At 47.3% G+C, this 16,027-nt stretch overlaps 1 non-coding gene across 1 annotated transcript; it reads left to right on the top strand.

The window, feature by feature from the left end:
* The first annotated feature begins 15,333 nt into the window (after window positions 1-15,333).
* On the top strand, window positions 15,334-15,471 carry LOC114816353. The gene has a single exon (XR_003764116.1). It is a non-coding gene; the product is annotated as a small nucleolar RNA SNORA7 (small nucleolar RNA).
* Window positions 15,472-16,027: the final 556 nt, after the last annotated feature.

Raw genomic sequence — 16,027 nt, 5'->3', positions numbered from 1 at the left:
TCGGTCAGTCATTCATTCAGCCACTCGGTCAGTCATTTATTCATTCAGTCACTTATTCGTTCAGTCAGTCACTCAGTCATTCATTCATTCAGTCATTTATTCATTCAATCGGTCATTCATTTATTCAGTCAGTCAGCTGGTCATTCAGTCAGTCGGTCATTTATTCATTCAATCAGTCATTCATTTATTCATTCAGTCAGTCAGTCATTTATTCATTCAATCAGTCATTCATTTATTCAGTCAGTCAGTCATTTATTTATTCAGTCAGTTATTCATTCAGTCATCTATTCATTCAATCAGTCATTCAGTCAGCCGTTCATTCATTGTCAGCCATTTATTCATTCAGTCAGTCATTCAGTCAGTCATTCATTCAATCAGTCACTCAGTCATTCATTTATCCATTCATTCAATCAGTTATTCAGTCAGCCATTCATTCATTGTCAGCCATTTATTCATTCAGTCAGTCATTTATTCATTCAATCAGTCACTCAGTCATTCATTTATTCAATCGGTCATTTATTCACTGATTCAGTCAGTGAGTCATTTAGTCATTCATTCATTCGGTCAGTCAGTCATTTATTCATTCATTCAGTCAGTCTTTCAGTTATTCATTTCTTCAGTCATCAGTTATTTATTCATTCAGTCAGTCAGTTAATCAGTCATTCGGTTATTTATTAATTCATTTATTGTCATTCAATCAGTCTTTCAGTTATTTATTCATTCATTCAGTCAGTCATTTGACTGTGAGCCCGTCATTAGGCAGGGATGGTCTCTATCTGTTGCCGAATTGTACACTCCAAGCACTTAGTACAGTGCTCTGCACATAGTAAGCACTTAATAAATACTATTGAATGGATTCAGTCAGTCACTCAACCAGTCATTTATTTATTCAGTCAGTCATTCAGTTATTCATTCATTCAGTCAGTCATTAATAATAATAATAATAATAATGTTGGTATTTGTTAAGCGCTTACTATGTGCCGAGCAATGTTCTAAGCGCTGGGGTAGACACTGGGTGTTCAAGTTGTACCCACTTGGGGCTCAGAGTCTTAATCCCCATTTGACAGATGAGGGAACTGAGGCACCGAGAAGTGAAAAGACTTGTCCAAGGACACCCAGCAGACAAGTGGCAGAGCCGGGATTAGAACCCGTGACCTCTGATTCCCCAGTCCGGGCTCTTTCCACTGAGTCACACTGCTTCTCTGCATCTTTTACAGACGAAGGAACTGAGACCCAGAGAAGCAAAGTGACTTGCCCAAAGTCACGCAGCTGATAGGTGGTGGAGCCGGGAATAGAACCCAAGATCCCTGACTCCCAGGCCCGGGCTCTTTCCACTGAGCCACGCTGCTTCTCTACTGAACCACGCTGCTTCTCTCCTTCATTCGTTCATTCAGTCATATTCATTGAGCGCTTACTGTGTGCAGAGCACTGGACTAAGCCCTTGGAATGTACAATTCGGCCACAGATCGAGACCCTCCCTGCCCAACAACGGGCTCACAGTCTAAAAGGGGGAGACAGACAGCAAAACAAAACAAGTAGTCAGACATCAGTACCATCAAAGTAGATAAACAGAATCATAAAGATATGCACATCATTAATAAAATAGAGTGATGAATAATATATACAAATATACACAAGTGCTGTGGGGAGGGGAAGGGGGGAGAGCAGAGGGAGGGAGTCGGGGCGATGGGGAGGGGAGGAGGAGCAGAGGGAAAGGGGGGGCTCAGTGTGGGAAGGCCTCCTGGAGGAGGGGAGCTCTCAGTAGGGCTTTAAAGAGGGGAAGAGAGTTAGTTTGAGGCGAGGCGGGCTGAGGTGAAGCGGGCTAAAGATGAGGGGACGCCGGGCCCGCTCCGGGCCAGGCCCCAAGCGGAGAGGACGATGATTTCGGCCAAACGGCACAGAACCGGCGGCTTGGTCTCCCCGACCCACGGGAAGACGGGGGCCGCTCCGATCATTCAGTCAATCCTGTTTATTGAGGGCTTACTATGTGCAGAGCACTGTACTAAGCGCTTGCCAGGTGCAATTCGGCCACAGAGAGAGACAATCCCTGCCCAACCACGGGCTTACAGTCTGAAAGGGGGAGACGGACAGCTAAACAAAAGTAGTCAGGCATCTTTTAAACAAAACAAGTAGTCTGTTGGCCCTATCGTGCCCAAAGAGTCCTCACGGTCTGAGGAAAACTTGTCCAAAGTGAACCACGGTGGTCAAGGCGCGGGCATTCCTTCATCTGTATTGAGAGCTTCCTGTGTGCAGAACACTGTAATAAACGCTTGGGAGAGTGCCCTATTAATGATAAGTAAACAACGCCCGCCACAGTGAACTTCCAGTCGCATCCCACAGACCCCTCTTTCTCCCAAGTGATGAAAATCGATGGGCTCCTTTGTTCATGGTGGCTTCCCCTCGGCCCCAGATACTCTCAGGGGGAGGTGGGCTATTTATAATGCAGGACTTTTCACAAAAAGCATTCACTGTTGGGTAGGGATTGTCTCTATCTGTTGCCGAATTGTATTTTCCGAGCACTCTAGTACAGTGCTCTGCGCCCAGGAAGTGCTCAGTAAATATGTTTGAGTTAATGAATGATTCAATTGTATTTCTTGAGCACTGACTGGGTGCAGAGCACTGTACTAAGCGCTTGGAAAGTATGAATCGGCAACAGAGACGATCCCTCCCCGACAACTCGCTCACAGTCTAGAAAGGGGAGACAAACAAAACAAAACTAGTAGACAGACATCGATAGCCCCCAAAGGCATTTATCTTAACGGTTGGCCAGGACTTCGTGGCTGGTCCCTCTAGACTATACACTCCTTTTTGTTTGTTTTTATGATATTTGTTCAGCACTTACTAGAATAATTATGGTACTTGTTAAGCACTTACTATGTGCCAGCAATTGTAATAATGTTGGTATTTGTTAAGCGCTTACTATGTGCAGAGCACTGTTCTAAGCCCTGGGGGAGATACAGTGTCATCAGGTTGTCCCACGTGAGGCTCATAGTTAATCCCCATTTGACAGATGAGGTAACTGAGGCCCAGAGAAGTGAAGCGACTTGCCCACAGTCACACAGCTGACAAGTGGCAGAGCTGGGACTCGAACTCATGACCTCTGACTCCCCAGCCCAGGCTCTTTCCACTAAGCCTAAGCCCTGGGGTGGGTAGAAGCAAATTGGGTTGGACACAGTCCCTGCCCCCCCCCCCCCCCCCGGGGGGCTCACCGTCTCCATCCCCTCATTACAGATGAGGTAACTGAGGCAAAGACCAGTGAAGTGGCTTGCCCAAGGTCACGGAGCAGACAAGTGGCGGAGGCGGGATTAGAACCCGTGAGCTGCTGACTCCCAGGCCCGTCCTCTACCCACTACACCATGCAGCTTCTACAGTGACCTTACAGTCGCATCCCACGGATGCCTCTTTCCCTCCTTGTCAGCTGTGTGACTGTGGGCAAGTCACTTCACTTCTCTGGGCCTCCGTTCCCTCATCTGTAAAATGGGGATGAAGACTGTGAGCCTCACGGGGGACAACCTGGTTACCCTGTATCTCCCCCAGCGCTTAGAACAGTGCTCTGCACGTAATAAGCGCTTAACAAATACCAACATTATTATTATTTCCCTCAAGCGATGAAAATCGACTGGCTCCTCTGTAGACGATGTCCTCCCCTCAGCCCCAAATACTCGCAGGAAGAGATGGACTGTAATAATCCAGGACCTTTCACAAAGGCATTTAATTTATCAGTTGGCCAGGACTTCCTGGCTGGCCCCTAGACTCTAAACTCTTCTTTGTTTCTGTTGCTTTTCTGGTATTTCTTAAGCACTTACTATGTGCCAGGCACTGTACTGAGCCCTGGGGACCCAGTCCATGTCCCACTTGGGGCTCACGGTCTAAATTCCCACTTTACAGATGAGGTAACTGAGGCACAGAGAAGTTGAGTGCCTTGCCCAAGGTCACACGGCAGACAAGGGGCAGAGCTGGGACTGCAACCCAGGTCCTTCGGGTTCCCGGGGCCCGTGCTCTAACCACTAGACCACCCTGCTCACTGTGGGCAGAGAATGTGTCTACCAACTCTGTTGTGCTCTCCCAAGCACTTAGTATTCATTCATTCATTTATTCATTCAATAGTATTTATTGAGCGCTTACTATGTGCAGAGCACTCTACTAAGCGCTTGGAATGGACAAATCGGTAACAGATAGAAACAGTCCCTGCCCACTGACGGGCTTACGGTCTAATCGGGGGAGACGGACAGGCAAGAACAATAAGTGCTCAATAAATGCCACTGATTGATTGGCACCTTTAATTGGCCCCTCACTTCCAACTCACAATAACTACCCTGGATTTTCAGAGTACTATTTTTATTTACGGACCCTGGACTAGGAGCGGAAATAGCAGTTTGGTCTAGTGGAAAGGGCACAGTGTAGGGCAGCAGGTGACCGGGGTTTTAATCCCAGCTCCACCACTTGCCTGCTGTGTGACCTTGGGCAAGGCATTTAACTTCACTGTGCCTCAGCATCCTCAGCGGCGTGGCTCAGTGGAAAGAGCCCGGGCTTGGGAGTCAGAGGTCGTGGGTTCGAATTCCGCCTCTGCCACTTGTCAGCTGTGTGACTGTGGGCAAGTCACTTCACTTCTCTGGGCCTCAGTTCCCTCATCTGTAAAATGGGGATGAAGACTGGGAGCCCCACGTGGGACAACCTGATTACCCTGTATCTATCCCAGCGCTTAGAACAGTGTTCTGCACATAGTAAGCGCTTAACAAATACCAACATTATTATTTTTATTATCCTTGACTCCTCTTTCTCATTCAACTGACGTATTCTAATCCCGGCTCCGCCACCTCTCAGCTGTGTGACTTTGGGCAAGTCACTTCACTTCTCGGTGTCTCAGTTACCTCATCTGTAAAATAGGAATGAAGACTGTGAGTCTCACGTGGGACAACCCGATGACCCTATATCTCCCCCAGCGCTTCGAACAGTGCTCGGCACATAGTAAGCGCTTAACAAATACCAACGTTATTATTATTATTATTATTCAACCTGTCACCAAATCCTATCTGTTCCACCTTCACAACCTCACTAAAATCCACCGTTTCCTCTCTATCCGAAAGGCTACCACATTAATACAGTCACTCACCCCCATCCTGCCTAGATTACTGCATCAGCCTCCTTGCTGACCTCCCAACCTCTTCCAACCTCTCCCAAGCCTCTCCCCACTCCAGTCCATACTTCACTCCGCTGTACGGATCATCTTTCTTACAGGAATGCTCAGCACATGTCAACCCCCTCTTCAAAAATCTCCAGTGGTTGCCCATATGCCTCTGTATCAAACAGAAACTCCTCTCTATTGGCTTTAAAGCTCTCCATCACCTTGCCCCCTCCTACCTCACCTCACTTCTCTCTTTTTACAAGCCAGCCCACACACTCTGCTCCTCTGCTGCCCCTAACCTTTTCACTGTGCCTCCATCTCTCCTGTCTCGCCACCGACCCCTGGCTCACGTCCTGCCTCTAGCCTGGAACGCCCTCCCTCCTCACATCCGCCATACAATTACTCTTCCCCTCCTTCAAAGCCTTACTGAAGACCCATCTCCTCCAAGAAGCCTTCCCACACTAAGCCCCACTCTTCCTCATCTTCCACCTCCTTCTGCGTCGCCCTGACTCGCTCCCTTTGCTCTTCCCCCTTCTCCCAGCCCCACACCGCGTATCTATAGGCCCATAATTTTATTTATTTGTATTGATGTCTGTCTCCCCCTCCTAGACTGTGAGCTCATCATGGGCAGGGATTGTCACTCTTTATGGTTGTATTATACTTTCCCAAAGGCTTAGTACAGTGCTCTGCACACAGTAAGTGCTTAATAAATACGATTGAGTGAATAAATGAATGAAAGAACTCTTCTGAGAGGAAAGGCAATTTTCATGAGCTTTTCATTTGCGTTCAGGTAAAGTCATGGTTTTAATGTGAACACACCTTAGAGAATCAACTTGTCTGGTCACACTTGATCAATCAATCTGATTTATTGAGCGCTAACTGTGGGCACTGTCCTAAGCTAGGTTGTAAGCTGGTCACGGGCAGGGAATGTGTCTGTAATATTATAACAATAATAATAATAATAATGTTGGTATTTGTTAAGCGCTTACTATGTGCAGAGCACTGTTCTAAGCGCTGGGGTAGGCACAGGGGAATCAGGTTGTCCCACATGGGGCTCACAGTCTTCATCTCCATTTTACAGATGAGGTAACTGAGGCACAGAGAAGTTGAGTGACTTGCCCACAGTCACACAGCTGACAAGTGGCAGAGGTGGGATTCGAACCCATGACCTCTGACTCCAAAGCCCGTGCTCTTTCCACTGAGCCACGATTCATTCATTCAATAGTATTTTTGAGCGCTTACTATGTGCAGAGCACTGTACTAAGCACTTGGAATGTACAACTGGACAACAGAGAGAGAATCCCTGCCCACTGATGGGCTTACAGTCGATTGATGGGCATTAATCTAAGGGCTTTAGAGGTTTGCTCAGGAAGGAGAACACACTAGATTAGAGGGGTATTGGGTACAGATTCCCTTCGCATTATTTCTTTTTCTGGCCAGTTCCCTGACAAGTCCTCAGACAGAAAAAACACAAGAGCACAGGTATTATGACTCTCCCAAGTGCTTAGTACAGGGATCTGTAATAATAGTAATAATAATAATGATGGTATTTGTTAAGCGCTTACTATGTGCCAAGCTCTGTTCTAAAAGCTGGGGTAGATACAAGGTTATCAGGTTGTCCCACGTGGGGCTCCCAGTCTTCATCCCCATTTTACAGATAAGGTAACAGAGGCACCGAGACGTGGAGTGACTTGCCCAAAGTCACACAGCTGACAGGTGGCGGAGTCGAGATTCAAACCCACGACCTGTTCATAGAAGTGCTCAATAAATGCCATTGATTGATTGGGAGAGTTCAATGGAACAGCCATATTTTCTGCCCACAAGGAGTTCTCCGTCTTACATTGGCCTCTTCCGCTCCTCCTGCCTCTCCCCCACTTGGTCCCTGACTCCAGCCTCGTCCCCTCTTCACACCCGCCCCCATACAGGTCCCCGAATCACCTCCCTGAGACGTTACTCAGAACGTCTCCTCAAAACCTTCCTCTGGTGCCCATCTGCCTGCTGCGGGACCTTGGGCCAGTCATTTTACTTCTCTGGGCCTCAGTTACCTCATCTGTAAAATGAGGATTGAGAACTGAACACCGTGTGCTCGAATCCATTCCAGTGATTAGTACAGTGCTTGGAACATAGTAAGCACTTAACAAATACCACAATTATTTATCATTATTATCTGCTCCGGCACCAGAACTTGTCACCAGGTCTCTCCTCCTTGCTGATAGGCCCTCCTTCCCTGTCACTCTACCCGCCTCGCACTCTTTGCTCCTCCCAAATCCCCCTGACTAGACTCCACCTTCTTTTGCCCGCCTTGGACTCTCTTCACAGTGACCCTCCTTCCCTACCCCATTTATAACCCTCCACACCTTCTAAACTCTCCAAAAAGCCTATTGCCTACTACTAACCTTTCCCAAGTACCCCAAATCTTACAATTTAGTACCCGCTAGACTGTAAGCTAATTCTCTAGACCATAAACTCTTTGTTGGCAGGGACCGTATCTACCAACTCTGTTATATCGTACTCTCCCAAGTGTTTGGTACAATGCTCTGGCAGGGATTGTCTCTATCTGTTGCCGAATTGTATATTCCAAGCGCTGAGTACAGTGCTCTGCACGTAGTAAGCGCTCAATAAATGCGATTGAATGAATGAATGTTCTGCCCACAGTAAGCATTCGGTAAATACCACTGATTGATTATCAACTTCTTGAGGGCAAGGATCGTGTCTATCTATTATGTTGTTCTCTCCCAAGTCCTTAGTATAGTATTCGGCACCTAAGCGCTCCATAAATACCACCGATTAGTCCTTCAGACTCCTCGCACGCTGATATATTTATGTTCATCCTCAGCTCTTGTGTACACGGATTGTTGCCCGACCAGTCATTATTTTTATTCTGATTCCACCGCTCGTGAATATTTCTCGGCCTATCTGACAGGGACTGGAAATTCCCTATGGGTGGGGAATGTGTCAAGCTTCTGATGGACTCCGCAAGTCCTTGTCTTCCCGTCTAGACTTTGAGCTCGCCGTGGGCAGGGAATGAGCCTACCGACTCTGTTATATTGTACTCTCCCAAGCACTTAATTCAGTGCTTTGGATAGAGAAGCAGCATGGCTCGGTGGAAAGAGCCCGGGCTTGGGAATCAGAGATCACGGGATCGAATCCCGGCTCTGCCACTTGTCAGCTGTGTGACTGTGGGCAAGTCACTTCACTTCTCTGTACCTCAGTGACCTCATCTGTAAAATGGAGATGAAGACTGTGAGCCTCACGTGGGACAACCTGATGACCCTATATCTACCCCAGCGCTTAGAACGATGCTCTGCACATAGTAAGCGCTTAACAAATACCAACATTATTATTATTATATAGTAAGTGCTCAATAAATACCACTGATTGATTAGTACAGTGCACTACATTCAGGAGGCACTGACTGAGTCCCAGTACTTATACACTGTACTACTGCAGGGAAGAGGAGAAGCAGCCTCTCCTCTGTAAAACGGGAATTAAAGCTGTGACTCCGGTGTGGGGCATGGACTGTGTTGAACCTGATTAGCTTGTACCTACCCCAGCACTTAGTATAATGTCTGGCACATAATAAGCACTTAACAAATTCCACTGAAAAAAACAAAAACCACAAAGGAACTCCCCTTTCCTTCAGTAGTATTTATTGAGTGCTTACTACGTGCAGACCACTGTACTAAGCGCTTGGAATGTCCAATTCGGCAACAGATAGAGACAATCCCTGGCCATTGACGGGCTCACAGTCTAATCGGGGGAGACAGACACTCTGGAGATTGCTCTAGACTATAAGCTCCTTGTGGGTAGGGAACACGTCTGCTAATTCTGTTGTCTTTTACTCTCCCAAGCTCTTAGTACAGTGCTCTGCACACGATTGCTTCCTCACCTAGATTCAGCATAGACAGACCTTCAGTGGCTGAGAGGGACCAGAGGGCCCTGGTTTCAATTTGACACTCTTCACTTAGCCATGGTGGTTGACTTTCACTTTAGTTACCGAGGTGCTGTTTCAATCTTGTGTTTCGACTCCTGGAGACGTGCAGCGAATGACTCAATTGTAAACAGACCAAAGTTGGACTCCTACCCATATCAGTCAACAGCATTTACTGAGGACTTTCTGTGGCGAAGCACCTTGACGATAGACCTTCTCGCTTAAAATAAGGAAACCGTGGTTTCCTACTTAATCAGGTGACTGAGGCAAATTGAACTTTCCTCCAAACGATTGGGAAGCACACAAGATGACTGGATCAAACTATGAACTGGGTTATCCGTCTCTCTCGAATCCCCCAATCCTCAGCCTGAGTCACTGCCTCACTATAGTTCCTTGGCTCCGGAACTCTGATGGCAAGAAATCTGGGCCCCAGGTTCACCTTGGCCATTTTAAATTTGCCTTTTTTGTTTTCTTAAAGTTGTTTCTTAAGCACTCACTATGTGCCAGGCACTGTACTAAGCACTGGGGAGGATCCAAGCTAATCAGATTGGCCCACATAGGGCTCCTGGTCTTAATCCCCATTTTGCGGATGAGGGAACTGAGGCCAAGAGATGTGAAGTGACTTGTCCAAGGTCACACATCAAGCAAGTGGCAAGGTTCTTCTTAATCCCGGGCCAGTCTCTTTCCACTTGGCCATGCTGCTTCCCGCTTGTTACGACTCAGCCTTCCTCCGCGAAACCACATTTTACTTCTCCTTCATCGACTCCTGTGCTCATTGCTCTCCATTCATTCAATAGTATCTATTGAGCGGTTACTATGTGCAGAGCACTGTACTAAGCACTTGGAATGTACAAATTGGCAATAGATAGAGACAGTCCCTGCCCTTTGACGGGCTTACAGTCTAATCACTCTCCACAGTGATTGCAGCATGGCCTAGTGGTAAGAGCAGGGGGCCGGTAGTCAGAAGGACCTGGTTTAGTCCCATCTCTGCCACTCGCCTGCTGTGCGACCTTGGGCAAGTCACTTCACTTCTCTGAGCCTCAGTTACCTCATCCGTAAAATGGGGATTAAGACTGTGAGCCCCATGTGGGATAGGGACTATGACCAACCCGACAAACTTGTATCTACCCCAGCACTTTGTACAGTGCCCGGGACATAGTAAGCGCTTAACCAATACCACTATTATTATTATTAGATCTTTAAGTTTTCCCAGAACCTCTAGTGCCCCAACCTGTCTTCTTCACTGTATCTACGACATAGATAGAAGGTAATTTGTCAGTTACTTAGTTGACTACCTTGTAAGCTCACCGATAACTTTGTTGAAAAAATACCCTCAGCCCCGAGGTCCCCCCAAAATCTGTCCTCTCAACCTCCCCAATTCTCCTCCCATCCATAAATCCTCTCATCCTTTCCAACTATCTCTCAAGATGACCGCCCAGCTGCTTTCAAATTCCATTCCCCCAACTGTGCCTCTGACACCGTTTCCTCTCACCTCCTAAACCACTTGAACCCATTCTTCTCCCTTCCCTATCTTGTATTGCTCACTTCAATGGCTCCTTGACCACCTAAAAAAATATGCTCGAATGAAGGTGACGATGGTATTTGGTAAGCGCTTACTATGGGTCAAGCACTGCTCTAAGTGGTGGGGTAGATACAGGCTAATGAGGTTAGACGCGGCCCCGGTCCCACACGGGGTTCAGAGTTTTCCTCAGCGTTAACTGAGGCATGAAGAAGTGAAGTGACTTCCCCAAGGTACCACAGCAGACAAGTGGCAGAGCTGGGGTTAGAACCCAGGGCCTTCTGACTCCCAGGCCCAGGTTCTATCCACTAGGCCATGCTGCTTCCCCGCTCTACTTAAAAAAACCCTCCTCAGAATCCCACTGTACCCTCCAAGCTACCTCCCCGCTCCCTATTTCTGTCCAGACTACTCGAACGGTTTCCACACAACCTGTCGCCTCTACTTCCTGTGGTCTAACTCCCTTGTTGAACCCATTCCAATCTAATTTTCACCTCCTCAGTCCATCGATCGCATTTGTTGAGCACTCACCCTGTGCGGGACACTATACTCTTTGGGCAAGTCACTTAACTTCTCGGTGCCTCAGTTACCTCATCTGTAAAATGGGGATTAAGACTGTGAGCCCCACGTGGGACCACCTGATTCCCTTGTGTCTTCCCCAGCGCTTAGAACAGTGCTTGGCACATAGTAAGCGCTTAACAAATACCAACATTATTATTATACTGAGTGCTTGAGTGTATAAAGAGCACACAACGATAAGACAGATGCATTCCCTGCCCTCGGCAAGCTTACAGTCTAAAGGGGGCTGGCAGTCTGAGATGGCATCTCCAAGGTAACCTTGGTTTAACTGACACAGTTCTCTCCTGACACTCCTCCTGACTGTACTGCCTCCCCTCATCGGCCTTCTTGCTGGCTCTTTCGCTCTCACCCCTCATCTGTGCAAGTCCCTCAAATTCTGTTTTGGGAGCTCTTCTCTCTCTCTGTTTTTAATGTTATTTGTTAAGCGTTTACTATGTGCCAGGCACTGTGGTAAGCACTGAGGTAGAGACAAGCTAATCAGGCTGGACGCAGTCCATCACCCACATCCCTCTAGACTGTAAGCTCACTGCGGGCAGGGAACGGTCTGTTATATTGTTGTGCTCTACTCCTCCAAGCGTTTAGTATAGTGGCCCCCACACAGAAAGCACTCAATAAATATGATTGATTGATGGGACTCAGTCTTCATCCCCATTTTACAGATGAGGTAACAGGTATAGAGAAGTTAAGCCCAAAGTCACACAAGCAGACAAGTGGAGGAGCCAGGATTAGAACTCACGTCCTCTGACTCCCAAGCCCGTGCTCTTTCCACTAAGCCACGCTGCTTCCCCTATCCTCCTGCCCCCAGGACACTGCCATATAAATAGCCTGCCAACCTCTCATGCTCAGGATTTATTCGTTCAATTGTATTTATTAAGCACCTACTGTGTGCAGAACACTGTACTAAGGATTTAACTTAAGTGAAACTGAAATTGAAATTGAACTCACCTTCCCTCTCAAACCCTCTTCACCTAACTTGCCTATCAAATAATAATAATAATAGTAATGTTGGTATTTGTTAAGGGCTTACTACATGCAGAGCACTGTACAAAGCGCTGGGGGAGATACAAGGTAATCAGCTTGTCCCACATGAGGCTTATAGTCTTCATCCCCATTTTACAGATGAGGTAACTGAGGCCCAGAGAAGTGAAGTGACTTGCCCACAGTCACACAGCTGACAAGTGGCAGAGTCAGGATTCGAACCCATGACCTCTGATTCCCAAGCCCAGGCTCTTGCCACTGAGCCACGCTGCCATCTTCCCTATCTCTGAAACAATCGATCGATTGTATTTCATTCAATCGTGAGAGTGCTTACTGTGTGCAGAGCTCTGTACTAAGCGCTTTTCGGCAAGTACAATACAATACACAGGCACTTTTCCGGCTCACAGCGAGCTTACAGTCTAGAGCCAAGCTTACCTACTGAGGGTTTATGCTGCATAGAGCACTGTACTAAGCGTTTGGGAGCATAATACAATGGAGTTGGGAGACACTTTCCTGCCTACAACAAGCTTACGGTCTAGAGGTGGGAGAAGCCTGTAGGCTTGGCCTTATCTTTGTCTCCTTTTGGAATATTTCCCAAATCCTCTCAGTTTTTTCTGTACAACATTTGCAGGACATTTCCAACATTTCCCTTTCGGCCACAAATGGCCAGCAAGCTGGCCCAGGGACTTGTCAAATCCTGCGACGACCACTGCATCAGTCTCCTCACTGGCCTCCCTGCCTCCACCCTCTTTACTTTGTACTTCATTCGGCTGCTTGGATCATTTTTCTAAAATATCGTTCTGCCTGCATCTCTCCACTCCTTGGGATCCTTAAATACTCACTCATTCATCTCTTCATCAAGCAAAAATTCTTCCCCTCTGGCTTTAATGAGGTAATTAACTCGCTGTGGGGAGAGAATGTATCTTTTTGTCATTGTACTCCCCTAAGCCCTTAGTACAATGCTCTGCACACAGTAAGCGCTCAATAAATACGACTGAATGAATGAATGACTTAAGCATTCACAAAGCACTTCAAGTGCTTCCAAAGCTCTTGAATGCATATTTTTTGTACCGTTACTTACGGAAAAACTCATGTCCATAACCCCTCTTCCTTTTTCTATCATCCATTTTAGTATCTTTCTACCTTGCTGGATTATAAAGTCTTTGAAGAAGGGATTCTGTTTTCCCTTCTACTTAGTCTACGAGCACCATGCGGGACAGGGACTGTGTCTGACCTAATTAACTTGTACCTACCCCAGTGCTTTAAACGGTGTTAGACACATAGTAAGCACTTAACAAATCTCATGAAAAACCCCCAAAACCATTAAAATAAACTGTGAGAGAGAGTGCTCTGCACACAGTAGGTGCTAAAATACAATTGATTGATGATGACACACGGTAAACCACATGATCTTACCAAGTCCAAGGAGTCAATCACTCAACCAATCATATTTATTGAGTACTTAGTGGGTGCAGAGCAATATACTAAACACTTGGGAGAGTACAATATAACAGAGCCGGTAGACAGGATCCCTGCCCACAAGGAGATTAGAGGGGAAGACGGACATCAAAATAAATTTCGGATATGTACGTAAGTGCTGTGGGGCTGAGGATGGGATGAATAAGGGAACGGATCTAGGTGCAAAGGTGATGGGGAAAGGAAGAGGAAGTAGAGGAACTGAGGGCTGAGTCAGGGAAGGCTTCTTGGAGAAGATCTGCTTTTAATAAGACTTTGAAGATGGGGAGAGTGATTACCTGTCAGATAAGAAGAGGAAGGGAGTTCCAGGCCAGAGGCGGGATTTGGGCAAGATGTCAGAGTCGAGATAAGGGAAGATGGAGGTACATTGAGTAGGATGGCATTGGAGGAGTGAAATATGTGGACTGGGTTGTATTAGCCTCAGGGAGGGTAATCAATCAATTATATTTACTGTTTACTGAGTGCAGGGTAACGGGAGAGTACAGTATAACAGAGCTGGTAACAATAATAATAATAATGTTGGTATTTGTTAAGCACTTACTATGTGCAGAGCACTGTTCTAAGCTCTGGGGGAGACACGGGGGAATCAGGTTGTCCCACATGGGGCTCACAATCTTAATCCCCATTTTACAGATGAGGTAACTGAGGCCCAGAGAAGTTAAGTGACTTGCCCACAGTCACACAGCTGACAAGTGGCAGACCTCTAACTCCAAAGCCCATGCTCTTTCCACTGAGCCACGATACCCTGCCCACAGCGAGCTTACAATCTAAAGGGGGAGAAAGATGGGGTAAGATAACTGAGTGGTTTAAAGCCACTGAGAAGGAGTTTCTGATGCAGAGGTGGATGGACAGCCACAGAAGAAGTAAAATTCAGGAAACTGAAGAATCTATAAGCTCTGGGAGATAATGCAGAAAGGCTATGAATCCTTCCCCTCAGGACCAGGCCTTGGTATCCCGTCTTGTCCGGTTCCCAGCTTTGGGAGTGGGTTAAAGTAGGGGTGGCCACATTCCACCACTCCAAACCCTAATGCAGTTCCAACTCACAGAGTCCGGCCGCTCACCCCACCTCCTCCCTAAGACGCAGTGTGGACTAGTACAAAGAACACGGGCCTGGGAATCAGGGGGCCTACTTTCTGATCCCAAATGCCACTTGCTTCCTGTGTGACCCTGAGCAAATCGCTTATAATAATAATAATAATAATGATGTTGGTATTTAAGCGCTTACTATGTGCAGAGCACTGTTCTAAGCACTGAGGTAGATACAGGGTCATCAAGTTGTCCCAAGTGAGGCTCACAGTTAATTCCCATTTTACAGATGAGGCAACCGAGGCACAGAGAAGTTAAGTGACTTGCCCACAGTCACACAGCTGACAGATGGCAGAGCCGGGATTTGAACTCATGACCTCTGACTCCCAAGCCCGGGCTCTTTCCACTGAGCCACGCTGCTTCTCCTAATAATAATAATGTTGGCATATGTTAAGTGTTTACTATGTGCAAAGCACTGTTCTAAGCGCTAGGGGGATACAAGGTGATCAGGTTGTCCCACGTGGGGCTCACAGTTTTTAATCCCCTTTTGACGGATGAGGTAACTGAGGCACAGAGAAGTTAAGTGACTGGCCCAAAGTCACCCAGCTGGCAAGCGACAGAGCTGGGATTAGAACCCACGACCTCTGATTCCCAAGTCCGGGCTCTTTCCACTGAGCCACTCTTGTACCTACCTCAGTGCTTCCCCTCTCAGGATCACACCTGGAGAGTTTCCAGTCCTCTACCAGTCTCGACTATGGGAGGGAGAGTCCAGCAGAGGCCTACCCACTCCATTCCGAGCTTGGCCTGTGGCTAGGGAGTGGCAGGCAATCTGCTACAAATCAAAGCTCACCCGTGCTGGGCAGCAGCAGCACGGGAGTCAAGGGCGGAGACTCAATTCTACTGTGTGGAAGAAGGCCACGGTCAACCACTACCAGATTTTTCCCAAGAAAACTTTGAATTCACTACCAAAACGAATGCAGGTGGAGAGTGGGGCTTCTGGCAGAGATGTGTCCGTGGAGTCGCTATAGGTCGGAGACAACTCGACAGCATAAGACGAGACAAGACCCCAGTGCTTAGAAGTGTTTGACACCCGGGAAGTGCTCAACAAGTACCATAAAACAAACCATGGTGGAGGCTGCTGTTGTTGCACTCACTGGGGCTGCAGTTTTGACTGGGGACTCTCTCAGGGAACTCATCTGTCCAGATCTTTTTTCTGATACATCATTCGGTGCACGTCTTTGCATTCTTCAAATCCCTCCAGCGTCTGCCCATCCATCTCTGCGTCAAACTGGAACTCCTCACCATCGCCTTCAATCAGCTCGCCCCAAATTTCCTGTCCTCAATGATCTCCTACTACAGCCCGGGCCCTCACACTCCACTTCTCTAGAACCAGCTT

This window comes from Ornithorhynchus anatinus, chromosome 1 (genome assembly GCF_004115215.2).
Source record: "Ornithorhynchus anatinus isolate Pmale09 chromosome 1, mOrnAna1.pri.v4, whole genome shotgun sequence".
NCBI lineage: Eukaryota > Metazoa > Chordata > Mammalia > Monotremata > Ornithorhynchidae > Ornithorhynchus > Ornithorhynchus anatinus.
This window is presented reverse-complemented; position numbering and strand designations above follow the sequence as displayed.